The following is a 15,216-nucleotide window of genomic DNA, read 5'->3' on the forward strand; positions in this document are numbered from 1 at the left end:
AAAATCTAGAATTAGAAGTCCATTGATGATAATTGTCGTAAAAATCCATCCGATTTAATAATGTCCTTTAAAGAAGGAAATTACCACATCCCCCAGCAATGCAAGCCACTCAGTTCAAGGACAATGAGTTATGGGAATAGATGCTGACACTGCCAGCACATAGAGTCATAGAGCAATACAGCACGGAAACAGGCCCTTGGGCCCAACTGATCCATGCCAACCATGGTGCCCTCCCAGCGAGTCCCAATTGCCCATGTTTGGCTCATATCCCTCTAATCCTTTCCAATTCATGTACTTATCCAAATGCTTTTTAAATGTTTAAACCTGCTGTTTGAACCTGCCTTAACCACTTTCTCTGGCAGCTCATTCCATGTACCCACCACTCTTTGCATGAAGAAGTTGCCCCTCAGGTCCCTTTTAATCTTTCCCCTCTCACCTTAAACCTATGCCCTCTAGTTTTCAATTCCCCTACCCTGGCAAAAAGGCAATGTAGGTTCATCCTATCTATGCCCCTCATTATTTAATACACCTCAATATAGTCACCCCACATTCTCCTACGTTTGAAGGAATAAAGCCCTAGCCTGTCCAACCTCTCGCGATCACTCAGGCCCATTAGTCCCGGCAACATCCTCATAAATCTTCTTTACACGCTTTCCAGTTTATCAATGTTTTTCCTATAACAGGGTGACAAAAACTGTACACAATACTCCAAGGGTGACAAAAACTGTACACAATACTCCAAGTGCAGCCTCACCAATGACTTATACAACTATAACATAATGTCCCAACTCCAATACTCAGTGCCCTGACTGATGAAGGCCAGTGTGCTAAATGCCTTCTTCACCATTCTGTCTACTGTGCCACCACTTTCAACAAACTATGTACTTCTCCTAGGTTCCTCTGTTCCTCAACACTCCCCAGGGCCTTACCATTCATTGTATAAGTCCTACCCTGGTTTGACTTTCCAAAATGCAACACTCACACTCAAGACCATAAGACATAGGAGCAGAATTAGGCCACTTGTCCCATCAAGTCTGCTCCGCCATTCAATCATGGCTGATATTTTTCTCATCCCCATTCTCCTGCCTTTTTCCCATAACCCCAGATCCCCTTATTAATCAAGAACCTATCTACCTCTGTCTTAAAGACAGTCAATGACCCGGCCTCCACAGCCTTCTGCGGCAAAGAGTTCCACAAATTCACCACTCTCTGGCTGAAGAAATTCCTCCTTACCTCTGTTTTAAAGGATTGTCCCTTTAGCCTGAGGTTGTGCCTCTGTACTCTATTATCTGTACTGAAATCCATTTGCCAATCATCGGCCCACTTCCCTAACCGATCAACTGATCAAGATCCCCCTGTAATATTTGATAACCTTCTTCACTATCAGCGATACCTCCTAATTTTGTATCATCTGCAAACTTGCTAACCATGCTTTTTATGAATTTTTAAACGGCCATCCATTTCTCTATTTCACCTCTGCCCTCCCTGATCAGCTCTCTGACATCGTCTACCTTCCTCTACCTCTAATAATGGGTGTATTTTAACTATTATTTCCGCAAGCTATGTCTTGATGAGGTTTTTCCCACTTCACAACTCTATTCACTGCTGATTTACCAGCTTAGTCTTACAATGTTCAGGAATTGTTTCTCTTCCACTGGAGATCATTTCCCTTCCACTTCTGAGCTTATGTTGACCAACAAAATCTGATACATTTTTATTCCCTGTAATTCATTCTGCCCACCCTGAAACGTTAATCTTCTTTCTGTCTAAAAGGATGGTCTCTTTCCAAATGTTCACAATTAAAGGGCAGGAGATGGCTGACATTTAAGGGGACAGTAAATTAATATAGGACAGAGATATGTCTAGTGTTATTATATGGTACCCAGATTAGATATATTCTTTATGTTTCTGTAATAAAATATATTTATTATTATTTCTTGCATTGTAATATAATACTGTAGCAATGTTATACATTTCCAGTCATAAAGTCATTACAGCACAGAAGGAATCCATTCGGTAACTCGAGTCCATGCTGACTCTCTGTATAACATTCCAGTCCCATTCCCACTCTATATCCCATTCTCCTGAAAGTTTATTTCCTTCAAGTGCCCATCCACTTTCATTTTTAAGTAGAATCCATAGATATGGGTGGAGATTTACAACTTTTTGGGAATGAAATAGGAAAGAATGTTCCATAGAAACTAGAATTGTCTGCACTGAATTTCTATCCTATTCTGACTGTGATGACCTTTGCAAACTCATTTCACAGGATTCTGAACGAGGAATCACAGGCAAATATCTCAACTGTCACGTCTCGACAGAGTCATATTCCTTGGGATCTGAATATCTTGTAATATGGAACTGTAGCTACGTTATATATTTCCAGACATCTCTTCCCTCAGAGGGTTGTTAGTCTTTTGGATTTCTCTTCCACAGGGACCAGTGGAGGCTGAGGATCATTGAATATATTCCAGTTCGACAGATCTTTGACTGACAAGGGTGTCAAGGGTTATGGGGAACAGACAAGAAGATGGAGCAAAAGCTAAGATGTGGGGGGATTTCTTCACTCAAGGATGTGGTAAAGCTTTGGAATTTCAACCCCTGAGGACAGTGAAGCCTCATCCATCAACTAGTTTCAAGAGAGAGATTGATTGGTTTCTAGATATTGAAGATATCAAGGGATATGGGTTTAGTGTGGGGAGAATGATGCTGAGGTAGATGAACAAATTATCTCATTGAATAGTTTAAAAGGCTCGATGAGCCAAATGGCCGACTGCAACTCCTAGTTGTTATGGTCTCTGTGTCCAGGACAGGAAGCAGTGAGCATGGATCTGTCAATCAGCCTCAATCAGCACCTTCAGGAGAATTGGGAGGGTGAATATTAGATACAGCAGAGTGAGAATGGAGGGAGAGTGTGTGGGATGGAGATTCACAGCTTTTTGGGACTGAAATAGGAAAGAATGTTCCATAGAAACTAGAATTGTCTGTTCTGAATTTCTATCCTGTACTGACACTGATGACTTTTGTAAACTCATTTTACAGGATATTGAAAGAGGAATCACAGGCTGAAATCTCAAACGTCACGACAGACCTGACAGAGTCATATTCCTTGGGAGCTGAATATCATCGGCCTTTGAATGTAGAAGGAGAAATTGTTGTCCAGTCTGTTGATTTGAAAAGATTTCAAACATCAGTGTGACTGGAAAAGCACCAACACACTGCCACACTCGAGTGAGAGTCTTCCAGTGCACTGACTAAAGAGCTTTAACCAGTTACACAGCCTGAATAAATATCACACCATTCACAGCAGGGAGAGACTGTACCCGTGTTCTGTGTGTGGACGAGGCTTCAACTGATTGTCCACCCAAGAGAGAGGCAAGGACACCTGCACTATGGAGAAACCGTGGAAATGTGCGGACTGTGGGAAGAGATACAGATACCCAACTGAGCTGGAAGCTCATCGGCGCAGCCACACTGGGGAGAGACCATTCACGTGCTCTCAGTGTGGGAAGGGATTCACTCAGTCATCCAGCCTGCAGACACACCAGCGAGTTCACACTGGGGAGAGACCATTCACGTGCTCTCAGTGTGGGAAGGGATTCACTCAGTCATTCAACCTGCAGAGACACCAGCGAGCTCACACTGGGGAGAGGCCGTTCACGTGTTCTCAGTGTGGGGAGGGATTCACTTCTTCATCCCACCTGCGGAGGCACCAGCGAGTTCACACTGGGGAGAGGCCGTTCACGTGTTCTCAGTGTGGGGAGGGATTCACTTCTTCATCCCACCTGCAGAGGCACCAGCGAATTCACACTGGAGAGAGGCCGTTCACCTGCTCTCAGTGTGGGGAGGGATTCACTTCTTCATCCTACCTGCGGAGGCACCAGCGAGTTCACACTGGGGAGAGGCCGTTCACCTGCTCTCAGTGTGGGGAGGGATTCACTCGGTCATCCAGCCTGCAGACACACGAGCAAGTTCATACTGGGGAGAGGCCGTTCACGTGTTCTCAGTGTGGGGAGGGATTCACTCGGTCATCCAGCCTGCGGGCACACGAGCGAGTTCATACTGGGGAGAGGCCATTCACCTGCTCTCAGTGTGGGAAGGGATTCTGTGATTCATCCCGCCTGCTGAGACACCAGCAAGTTCACACTGGGGAGAGGCCGTTCACCTGCTCTCAATGTGAGAAGAGATTCACTCGATTATCCAGCCTGCTGAGACACCAACGAGTTCACGAATGATTCCAGGGGTTGGATTCTGCTGTTATTGTTTCTGCTCTCAATTACATCCAGGACTGCATTTTGTTCATTCTCACAGTTGGTCAATGGGGAGGATGCTCTGATTGTGGGAAGGGATTCACTGATTCATCCGACCTGCTGAAACACCAGAGAATTCATAATAGGGAGAGGCCATTTATCTGCTCCGAGTGTGGGAAGGGATTTACTCAGTCATTCAACCTGCTAAAACACCAGCCAAGTCACACTGGAGAGAGGCCATTCACTTGCTCCAGTTGTGGGAAGGGATTTATTGATTCATCCAGCCTGCGGAGGCACCAGCGAGTTCACACCAGGGAGAGACCATTCACCTCCTCTGATTGTGGCAAGGGATTCAGTCAATCATCCAACCTGGTAAAGCACCAGCGAATTCACACTGGGGACAGGCCATTCACCTGCTCCGTGTGTGGGAAGGGATTCACTCAGTCACCTCACCTGCTGAAACACCATCATGTTCACGAGTGACTGCAAGGACTGAATTTTGCTGTTAATCTCATCGAGGTCCCAACCATTTTCATTGGTGTCTGTTTCTGCTGATGTTAATAAACCCTGGCCCAGTTGTAAGATTTGTATTGTGGATTGTCTTGTCTGAGTCCTGAACTCGTAAATAAAAACAAGAAGTGCTGTAAAAACTCAGCAGGTCTGACAGCATCTCTGGAGAGAGAAACAGAGCTAATGTTTTGACACTGAAGAAGAGTCACATTCAACTGGAAACATTAACTGTTCCTGTCTTTACAGATTCTGTCAGACGTACTGAGATTTTGCAGCAACTTCTGCTTTTAGAATGACAGTGAATGCTGGACACATGAATCAGAGATTGGTGTAAAACTGGGATCTGCTCCTAAATCAAAGTGAAACAGCAGGTTAAAGTTTCCAGTCTGAAAAGTACTATGGTTGTTATACTATATCTACCATTTTAAGGCTGGTTTTAACTCATTTAAAATAAACCTATTTAAAATATATTTGTTAAAGTCAGTATTAAAATACGAGTTGGATGAGTTCACAGGAGCCTGTTAACCGCTGGGACAATTATTCAACAAACATTGGATCTCCAGATAGAGAAGAAGCTGCAGTTTGTTTGCAGGAATTCCCTGTTTTATTGATGTGTGTGTGTTAGACATCAGGATAACTAAAAATACACAAACCTGGACATCAATGGTGATCTGATTGACAGTTACTCTGGGAATCACTCCCACTGTGAAACTTCAGCACTGACACTGCTGAATGTTGTCGGCTCAGGGAGTGGGACCTCCAGGAGTGGACTGTAAAAAAGCTGGGTTTCAGTATCCTGACTAATATATGGTGAGGAACCAGAAAACTCCTTACTGAGGAACTGTCTGGGGTTTTACCAGTGTAGGTTCAGGGGCGAATGATTCCTGACTCCCTGAAATGTCTGATATTGAACCCAGTTTGGAACAAGATTCATTCAGTTTCCAGGAGAATAGAGACAAATATCACCCACAACTGAGAGAGAGAAAAACAGCCACCTTGATCAATGACTTGGATGAAGCCAGAATTGATGATACAAAGATAGGTAGAAAAGCAAGTTGTGAGGGTGTTACAAAAAATCTGTAAGGGACACAGATAAGTTACCTGAATGGACAGAAAAATGGCAGATGGAGTATAGTGCGGGAAAGTGGGAGCTTTTCCACTTTGGCAGGAAGAATAGAGAAGCAAAAAATTGTTTAAATATACAGAAACTGAAGAATACTGCCGTAGAGAGGAATCTGGGTGACCTTGTACATGAATCGTGAAAAAATAGGATGAAGGTACAGCAAGTAAAGAAGAAGGCAAATGGAGTGTTGGACTTTACTGCAAGGGGGTGGAGTTTGAAAAAGGGAACTTGCTGCACCGACACAGGACATTGCTGAGATAGCAGCTGGAATACTGTGTACGGTTCTGGTCTCCCTCCTTATGGAATGACATGTTTTCATTGGAATGAGTTCAGAGAAAGTTCACCAGGCCCATTCCTAAGATGAAGGTGTTGACTTTTGAGGAAAGGTTGTGAAGGTGTAGGGGAGAATTCTCCCATCCCACCCACCACAGGAATCGTAGCAGGCCAGGGGGTGGACCACACAAAGGTCCTTTGACCTCGGGGCAAGTGAGGCCGCAGAATCCAACTCGTCTTTTGGGGAAGGGTTGCACCTATACTCATTAGGTTTGGAAGAATGAGCAGTGAACATTCTGAAACATGTAAGATTCTCATGGACAGTTGACAGGCGAGAGGCCAAGAGGATGATTCATGAAGGAGTCTTGAACTTGGTGCCACAGATCTACAAGGAAGCCAAGGGTATTATTTTAGCCCTTACAGACACCAATACTTCATCCTCAGTTTTAGTCAGGTTAGTCAGAGGTTTAGTCAGGTGTGGTGAAAGCTTCAACCAATCATCTGGCCTTTTGGAACATAATTGCAGTCACAGGGAGATGCCATGGAAATGTGGGGATTGTGGGAAGAACATAAGAACTAGGAGCAGGAGTAGGCCATCTGGCCCCTCGAGCCTCATGGCTGATCTTTTTGTGGACTCAGCTCCACTTACACGCCCTCTCACCATAGCCCTTAATTCCTTTCCTGTTCAATAATTTATCCTTGCCTTAAAAACATTCAATGAGGTAGCCCCAACTGCTTCACTGGGCAGGGAATTCCACAGATTCACAACCCTTTGTGTGAAGAAGTTCCTCCTCAACTCAGTCCTAAATCTGCTTCCCCTTATTTTGAGGCTATGCCCCCGAGTTCTAGTTTCACCCGCCAGTGGAAACAACTTCCCTGCTTGTATCGTATCTATTCCCTTAATCTTATATGTTTCTATAAGATCTCCCCTCATTCTTCTGAATTCCAATGAGTATAGCCCCAATTTACTCAGTCTCTCCTCATAAGCCAACCCTCTCAACTCTGGAATCAACCTAGTGAATCTCCTCTGCACCCCCTCTTGAGCCAGTATATCCTTTCTCAAGTAAGGAGACCAAAACTGTACACAGTACTCCAGGTGTGGCCTCACCAGCACCTTATACAGCTGCAACATAACCTCACTGTTTTTAAACTCCATCCCTCTCGCAATGAAGGACAAAATTCCATTTGCCTTCTTAATTACCTGCTGCACCTGCAAACCAACTCCTTGAGATTCCTGCACTAGGACACCCAGGTCCCTCTGCACAGCAGCATGCTGCAATTTTTTACCATTTAAATAATAGTCAATTTTGCTGTTATTTCCATCAAAATGGATGACCTCACATTTACCAACATTGTACTCCATCTGCCAGACCCTCGCCCACTCACTGAGACTATCTATATCCCTTTGCAGACTTTCAACGTCCTCTGCACACTTTGCTCTGCCACCCATCTTAGTGTCATCTGCGAACTTTGACGCACTACACTTGGTCCCCAACTCCAAATCATCCATGTAAAACATAAACAATTGCGGTCCCAACACTGATCCCTGAGGCACACCACTGGTCACTGATCGCCAACCAGAAAAACACCCATTTACCCCCACTCTTTGCTTTCTGTTAGTTAACCAATCCTCTATCCATGCTAATATATTACCCGTAACACCGTGCACCTTTATCTTATGTAGCAGTCTTTGGTGTGGCACCTTGTCAAATGCCTTCTGGAAATCCAGATACACCACATCCACAGGTTCCCCATTGTCAACTGCACATGTAATGTTCTCAAAGAATTCCACCAAATTAGTCAAACATGACCTTCCCTTCATGAACCCATGCTGCGTCTTACCAATGGGACAATTTATATCCAGATGTCTCGCTATTTCTTCCTTGATGATAGATTCAAGCATTTTCCCTACTACAGAAGTTAAGCTAACCGGCCTATTGTTACCTGCCTTTTGTCTACCTCCTTTTTTAAACAGTGATGTCACATTTGCTGTTTTCCAATCTGCGGGAACCACCCCAGAGTCCAGCGAATTTTGGTAAATTACCACTGGTGCATTTGTTATTTCCCCCGCCATTTCTTTTAGTACCCTGGGATGCATTCCATCAGGACCAGGAGACTTGTCTACCTTTAGCCCCATTAACTTGCCCAACACTACCTCTTTCATGATAATGATAGTTTCTGGGTTCTCACCTGCCACAGCCTTCCTGTCATCAATTTATGGAGGTTCTCTTGTTTACAATAATCTCCCTAATTGTAATTCACACCAGGTTCTAGTGACTTAACCATCTGGCAAGAAAGAACACTTTAAATGGTGAATTCGGAAAGTTTATTAACCATTAAAAATGTGACAAGTCAGAAAGATAAAAAGCAAAGTATCGATTAACACTTAATGGAGAAAGCTTCACTTTAACAATTGAACAGACTTCTCTCCCTCTCAGACCAGGGCATGAAGCGACGGCTCTGCAAACGGGGGTAACTTGTAAAACCAACAGCTCTCAACACCTCTCTGTAAACATCTCTCCCTCCATCTCTCTCTACCAAATTGGCTTCTCAAGACCCCTTCTTTATTCTTTAAAAATGTCAAACGCCCACCTTAGCAAATTCCCATAAATCTTCAATTATAAACTAAAATAAATATGAATTTTCAGGCGATTTAAAAACAAATGAACTGTCTGCTGAAAAGGTTAACTTTCCTACAGAACCTAAAGGGGGGGGGAGTGAGCAGCAAAAACTTGGCACACAATTACATCGGAGATTAGAAATAGGAGAGGAGAGGTCACCCTGTTGGGAGTCTTTTATAGACCTCCTAAAAGTTCTAGAGAGGTTGAGGAAAGGATTGCGGAGTCAATCCTGCTTAGGAGTGAAAGTAATAGGGCAATTGTTATGGGGGATTTTAACTTGACTAATATTGACTGGAATTGTTATAGCTCTAGCTCGTTAGAGGGGTCAGTTTTTGTTCAAAGCGTGCAGGAAGGTTTTTTGACTCAGTATGTAGACAGGCCAACTAGAGGTGAGGCTATATTGGATCTGGTGCTGGGAAATGAGCCAGACCAGGTGCTAGACTTGGAAGTTGGTGTGCATTTTGGTGATAGTGACCACAATTCGGTTACGTTCACCTTAGTGATGGAAAGGGATAGGCATGAACCTCGGGCCAGTGGTTTTAGCTGGGGGAAGGGTAATTATGAGGCTATTAGGAGAGAATTAGGAAACATAGGTTGGACTAGGAGATTACAGGGACTGGGAACGTCCGACATGTGGAGTTTTTTCAAGGAGCAGCTACTGCGAGTCTGTGATAGGTATGTCCCTGTCAGGCAAGGAGGAATTGGTAGGGCTAGGGAACCGTGGTGCACCAAAAAAGTTTCTTTGTTGGTTAAAAAGAAAAAGGAGGCTTATGTTCGGATGAGACGTGAGCACTCGGGTAGTGCACTAGAAAGCTTTAGATTGGCTAAGAGGGAGTTGAAGAGCGAGCTTAGAAGGGCTAAAAGGGGACATGAGAAGACTTTGGCGGATAGGGTTAAAGAGAATCCTAAGGCGTTCTATAGGTATGTCAAGAACAGAAGGTTGGTTAGGGCAAGTTTAGGGCCAGTTATAGATGGCAGAGGGAAGTTATGTGTGGAACCGGAGGAGATTGGTGAGGCATTGAACCAATATTTCTCTTCGGTGTTCACGCAAGGGGACATGAATATAGCTGAGGAGGACACTGGGTTGCAAGGGAGTAGAATAGACAGTATTACAGTTGATAAGGAGGATGTGCAGGATATTCTGGAGGGTCTGAAAATAGATAAATCCCCTGGTCCGGATGGGATTTATCCAAGGATTCTCTGGGAGGCAAGAGAAGTGATTGCAGAGCCTCTGGCTCTGATCTTCAGGTCGTCGTTGGCCTCTGGTATAGTACCAGAAGATTGGAGGTTAGCGAATGTTGTCCCATTGTTTAAGAAGGGGAACAGAGACTTCCCCGGGAATTATAGACCGGTGAGTCTCACTTCTGTTGTCGGCAAGATGTTGGAAAAAATTATAAGGGATAGGATTTATAGTTATTTGGAGAGTAATGAATTGATAGGTGATAGTCAGCATGGTTTTGTGGCAGGTAGGTCGTGCCTTACTAACCTTATTGAGTTTTTTGAGAAAGTGACCAAGGAGGTGGATGGGGGAAAGGCAGTGGACGTGGTATATATGGATTTTAGTAAGGCGTTTGATAAGGTTCACCATGGTAGGCTTCTGCAGAAAATGCAGATGTATGGGATTGGGGGTGATCTAGGAAATTGGATCAGGAATTGGCTAGCGGATAGGAAACAGAGGGTGGTGGTTGATAGTAAATATTCATCATGGAGTGCGGTTACAAGTGGTGTACCTCAGGGATCTGTTTTGGGGCCACTGCTGTTTGTAATATTTATTAATGATCTGGATGAGGGTATAGTTGGGTGGATTAGCAAATTTGCTGATGACACCAAAGTCGGTGGTGTGGTAGACAGTGAGGAAGGGTGTCGTAGTTTGCAGGAAGACTTAGACAGGTTGCAAAGTTGGGCCGAGAGGTGGCGGATGGAGTTTAATGCGGAGAAGTGTGAGGTAATTCACTTTGGTAGGAATAACAGATGTGTTGAGTATAGGGCTAACGGGAGGACTTTGAATAGTGTGGAGGAGCAGAGGGATCTAGGTGTATGTGTGCATAGATCCCTGAAAGTTGGGAATCAAGTAGATAAGGTTGTTAAGAAGGCATATGGTGTCTTGGCGTTTATTGGTAGGGGGATTGAATTTAGGAGTCGTAGCGTTATGTTGCAACTGTACACAACTCTGGTGCGGCCGCACTTGGAGTACTGTGTGCAGTTCTGGTCCCCACATTACAGGAAGGATGTGGAGGCTTTGGAGAGGGTGCAGAGGAGGTTTACCAGGATGTTGCCTGGTATGGAGGGGAGATCCTATGAGGAGAGGCTGAGGGATTTGGGATTGTTTTCGCTGGAAAGGCGGCGGCTAAGAGGGGATCTTATTGAAACATATAAGATGATTAGAGGTTTAGATAGGGTGGATAGTGATAGCCTTTTTCCTCTGATGGAGAAATCCAGCACGAGGGGGCATGGCTTTAAATTGAGGGGGGGTAGTTATAGAACCGATGTCAGGGGTAGGTTCTTTACCCAGAGGGTGGTGAGGGATTGGAATGCCCTGCCAGCATCAGTAGTAAATGCGCCTAGTTTGGGGGCGTTTAAGAGATCCGTAGATAGGTTCATGGACGAAAAGAAATTGGTTTAGGTTGGAGGGTCACAGTTTTTTTTTTTAACTGGTCGGTGCAACATCGTGGGCCGAAGGGCCTGTTCTGCGCTGTAATGTTCTATGTTCTATGTTCTATGTTCTATCACTTTACACAAGTTTAAAAAACTTCTCTAACAATAAAACAAACTTGATTTTAAACTTCATCTATTAAGTTTTTTTGTTATATTCCTCAACGTAATTATTTTAATTTGATCAGTTTTTGTTAGGGATGGGTAACTTCCGTTCTTTATAAACTGGTTCACTCTTTTAAAAAAATTCTACATGGGCTCAGAGAATCAGAACCCAGACTTTATCATCCTTACCCTGTTTCTCTTTTTGCCACCACTCCCTCTGTTTTGCGTAAACATTTTATCCTAAAAGTTAAATACTGTGGATGCTGGAATTTGAAACAAAAATCGAAAATGCTGGAACATCTCAACAGGTCTGACAGCATCTGCGGAGAGAGAACAGAGCCAATGTTTCGAAGTTATGAAGTGTCGTCCAGACACAAAACGTTGGCTCTATTCTCAAATCATTTTATCAACAAGTTTCTTTTTCTTAGTTTCCAAATGGCAGGTAAGAACCTGTCCGGTCCCCACTCGAGCTCTGATTTTTCACTGGCCATGCTTGGGTAAGATTATAACCATTAGAATCTACTCTCAGAGGTCCGCTTTTCAGTCCAGTGCTACTTGGAGTATACCGTCACTTCACCGACTATTGGGTCACAAATCCCTCACAGTTCTTATCACAAATTTAGGATAAATTAATTTCAACATGCCTGAGAACACTTCTTAATTTCTTGACCAACTACCTACCATTGTTTGCCGATTGGTCAGACCCCCTGTTCACAGATTCGGGTCTCTCAGCTGCTGAACACCAGATGGTCCTTCAATAAATTTAACTCGAACTCATTCTGAGTAAATATTCTCACCAGGTCCTCTGTTGGGGCCCTGCTAAGCAGCTTTAATGGTCCGTGATTGCAGAAACTGAGCAGTCACAGGAATGTGGTCAAAATAGTCCAGTCCTATAATCTGCAGTCCTTCAATTATAACAGAATATGTGACTGTATGTAGCTGCCCCGGTCAACCCCAACACTGCCGGGGTCAACCCCAACACTGCCTTCCTGAACTGCTACAATGCCTGGGGTGTAGGTACACCCACAGTGCTGTTAGGGAGGGATTTCCAGCTACACATTCCAGACTTTCACTGGACTGTAGGTGGATATCAGATTGATACATTTCATTCAACCAGTCCCAAGATGAGTTATTCCAATTCCTTTATTGTCCAGGACAATATATTCACAATATCTTTAAAACAGAAATTAAACATTCCCATTTGATTTCAGGCAGTAACATATTCTGTTAGTTTGTTCGTTATTGTCGATGTCAGGCTGGGGTTGTTCCCCTTGGAGCAAAGGAGGTTGAGGGGAAATTTGATAGAGGTGGACAAGATTCTGACAGTTTTAGAAAAGGTGGACAAAGAAAAGCTGTTCCCATTCGCTGATGGGACAAGGACGAGGGGGGCACAGATTTCTTGTTTTGGGTCAGAGATGCAGGGGGGATGTGAGGAAGAATATTTTGATGCAGCGAATGGTAATGACCTGGAACTCGCTGCCTACGAGGGTGGAGGAAGTGGAGACAATAAACAATTACAAAGGAAATTGGATGGGCATTGGGGGGGTTTCAAACAGAAATGCTGACTAAATATCTCTGAACTTCCTCACACCCGGTCACTCTGTGATCCTTGTGAAATTTGAAACCAGGTATTCGCAACAAGACTCAAAGAGCATCAGCCCACTGGAGGCAGTTGTGAGACCGGCCAGTCCAGCAGAAAGAAACCCTCCGACCCTCCCCATTGACCAACTGTGAGAATGAACAAAATGCAGTCCTGGATGTAACTGAGAGCAGAAACAACAACAGCAGAATCCAACCCCTGGAATCACTCGTGAACTTGTTGGTGTCTCAGCAGGGAGGATGAAACACTGAATCCCTTCCCACATTGAGAGCAAATGAATGGCCTCTCCCCTGTGTGAACTCGCTGGTGTATCTGCAGGCTGGATGAGTCAGTGAATCTCTTCCCACACTGAGGGCAGGTGAATGGCCTCTCCCCAGTGTGAACTCGCAGGTGTTTCTGCAAGTTGGATAAGTCATTGAATCCCTTCCCACACTGAGAGCAGGCGAATGGTTTTTCCCCAGTGTGAACTCACTGGTGTGTCCGTAGGATGGATAATCGAGTGAATCGCTCCCCACACTGAGAGCAGGTGAACGGTTTCTCCCCAGTGTGAACTCGCTGGTGTGTCCGCAAGTTGGATGACTGAGTGAATCCCTCTCCACACTGAGAGCAGGTGAACGGTCTCTCCCCAGTATGAACAAGCTGGTGTGTCCGCAGGTTGGATGACCGAGTGAATCCCTTCCCACACTGAGAGCAGGTGAATGGCCTCTCCCCAGTGTGAACCCGCTGGTGTGTCCGCAGGCTGGATAACTGACTGAATCTCTTCGCACACTGAGGGCAGGCGAACGGTCTCTCCCCAGTGTGAACTCGCTGGTGTCTCCGCAGGCTGGATGACAAAGTGAATCCCTTCCCACACACCGAACAGGTGAACGGCCTCTCCCCATTGTGACTGCGTCGATGAATTTCCAGATCAGATGGAGCTTTGAATCCCTTCCCACAGTCCCCACATTTCCACGGTTTCTCCATGGTGTGGGTGTCCTTGTGACTCTCCAGGTTAAACAATCAGTTAAAACTCACACAGAACACAAGTACAGTCTCTCCCCACTGTGAATGCTGCGATGTATTTTCAGGCTGTGTATCTGGTTAAAGCTTTTTCCTCAGTGCACTGGAACACTCTCAATTGAGTGTGTCTGTGTCTCGGTGCTTTTCCAGTGATGCTGATGTTTAAAATCTTCTGTAGCAGACAGAACAGAGAAACATTTCTCCTTCTAGATTCAAAGGCCGATGATATTCGGGTCCAGATGAATTGAGTGAGTCTGTCAGATATTTGGTTTGAGATTTCTGTCTGTAAATCTTCACCTTCTGATATCCTGTAAAAGGAGTTTATAAAAACCATCACTGTCGCTACAGGATAGAAGTTCAGAACAGACAATTCTAGTTTCTATGGAGCATTCTTTCCTCTCATTCCCCAAAAGCTGTAAATCTCCATCCCACACACTCGCCCTCCATTCTCACTCTGCTGTATCTAATATTCACACGCCCAATATTCCAGAAGGTGTTGATTCAGGTTGATTGACAGATCCATGCTCACTGCTTCCTGTCCAGCACAGAAATCATAACTCAAAGGAGCTGCAATCAGTTATTCGCCACATTGAGTCCGCTCAACCATTCATAGAATCATAGAATCTACAGTGCAGGAGGAAGGCATTAGGCCCATCGAGCCTGCACCAACAACAATCCCAACCAGTTCCAATCCCCGTAACCCCCCATATTTACCCTTCGAATCCCCCAACACTAAGGGTCAATTTATCATGGCCAATCAACCCAATCCACACATCTTTGGATTGTGGGAGGAAACCGGAGCACTGGAGGAAACCCACGCAGAGATCATGCAAACTCCACACAGACAGTGACCCAAGCCAGGAATGGAAGCCAGGTCCGTGACGCTGTGAGACAGCCGTGATAACCACTGAGCCACCGTGCAGCCCAGATGTACCTTAGCACCATTTTCTCCACAGTATCCCCTGGATCCCTTGATATCCCTTGATATCATGGGCGGCACGGTAGCACAGTGGTTAGCACTGCTGCTTCACAGCTCCAGGGACTTGGGTTCGATTCCCGGCTTGGGTCACTGTCTGTGTGGAG

General features: G+C 44.9%; 1 protein-coding gene and 2 pseudogenes across 1 annotated transcript in view; 2 read left to right on the plus strand and 1 right to left on the minus strand.

Annotated features, from left to right (window-relative positions):
* Positions 1 to 15,216, plus strand: part of LOC144483836 (uncharacterized) — a 284,619-nt gene that overhangs the window by 263,979 nt on the left and 5,424 nt on the right. The gene's annotated exons all lie outside the window — the stretch shown is intronic.
* Positions 3,393 to 5,056, plus strand: LOC144483809 (uncharacterized; annotated as a pseudogene).
* LOC144483790 (uncharacterized) overlaps positions 13,339 to 15,216 on the minus strand; it is a 50,034-nt pseudogene continuing 48,156 nt past the window's right edge.

The sequence above is a fragment of the Mustelus asterias genome, unplaced genomic scaffold (genome assembly GCF_964213995.1).
Source record: "Mustelus asterias unplaced genomic scaffold, sMusAst1.hap1.1 HAP1_SCAFFOLD_79, whole genome shotgun sequence".
In the NCBI taxonomy this organism is placed as follows: domain Eukaryota; kingdom Metazoa; phylum Chordata; class Chondrichthyes; order Carcharhiniformes; family Triakidae; genus Mustelus; species Mustelus asterias.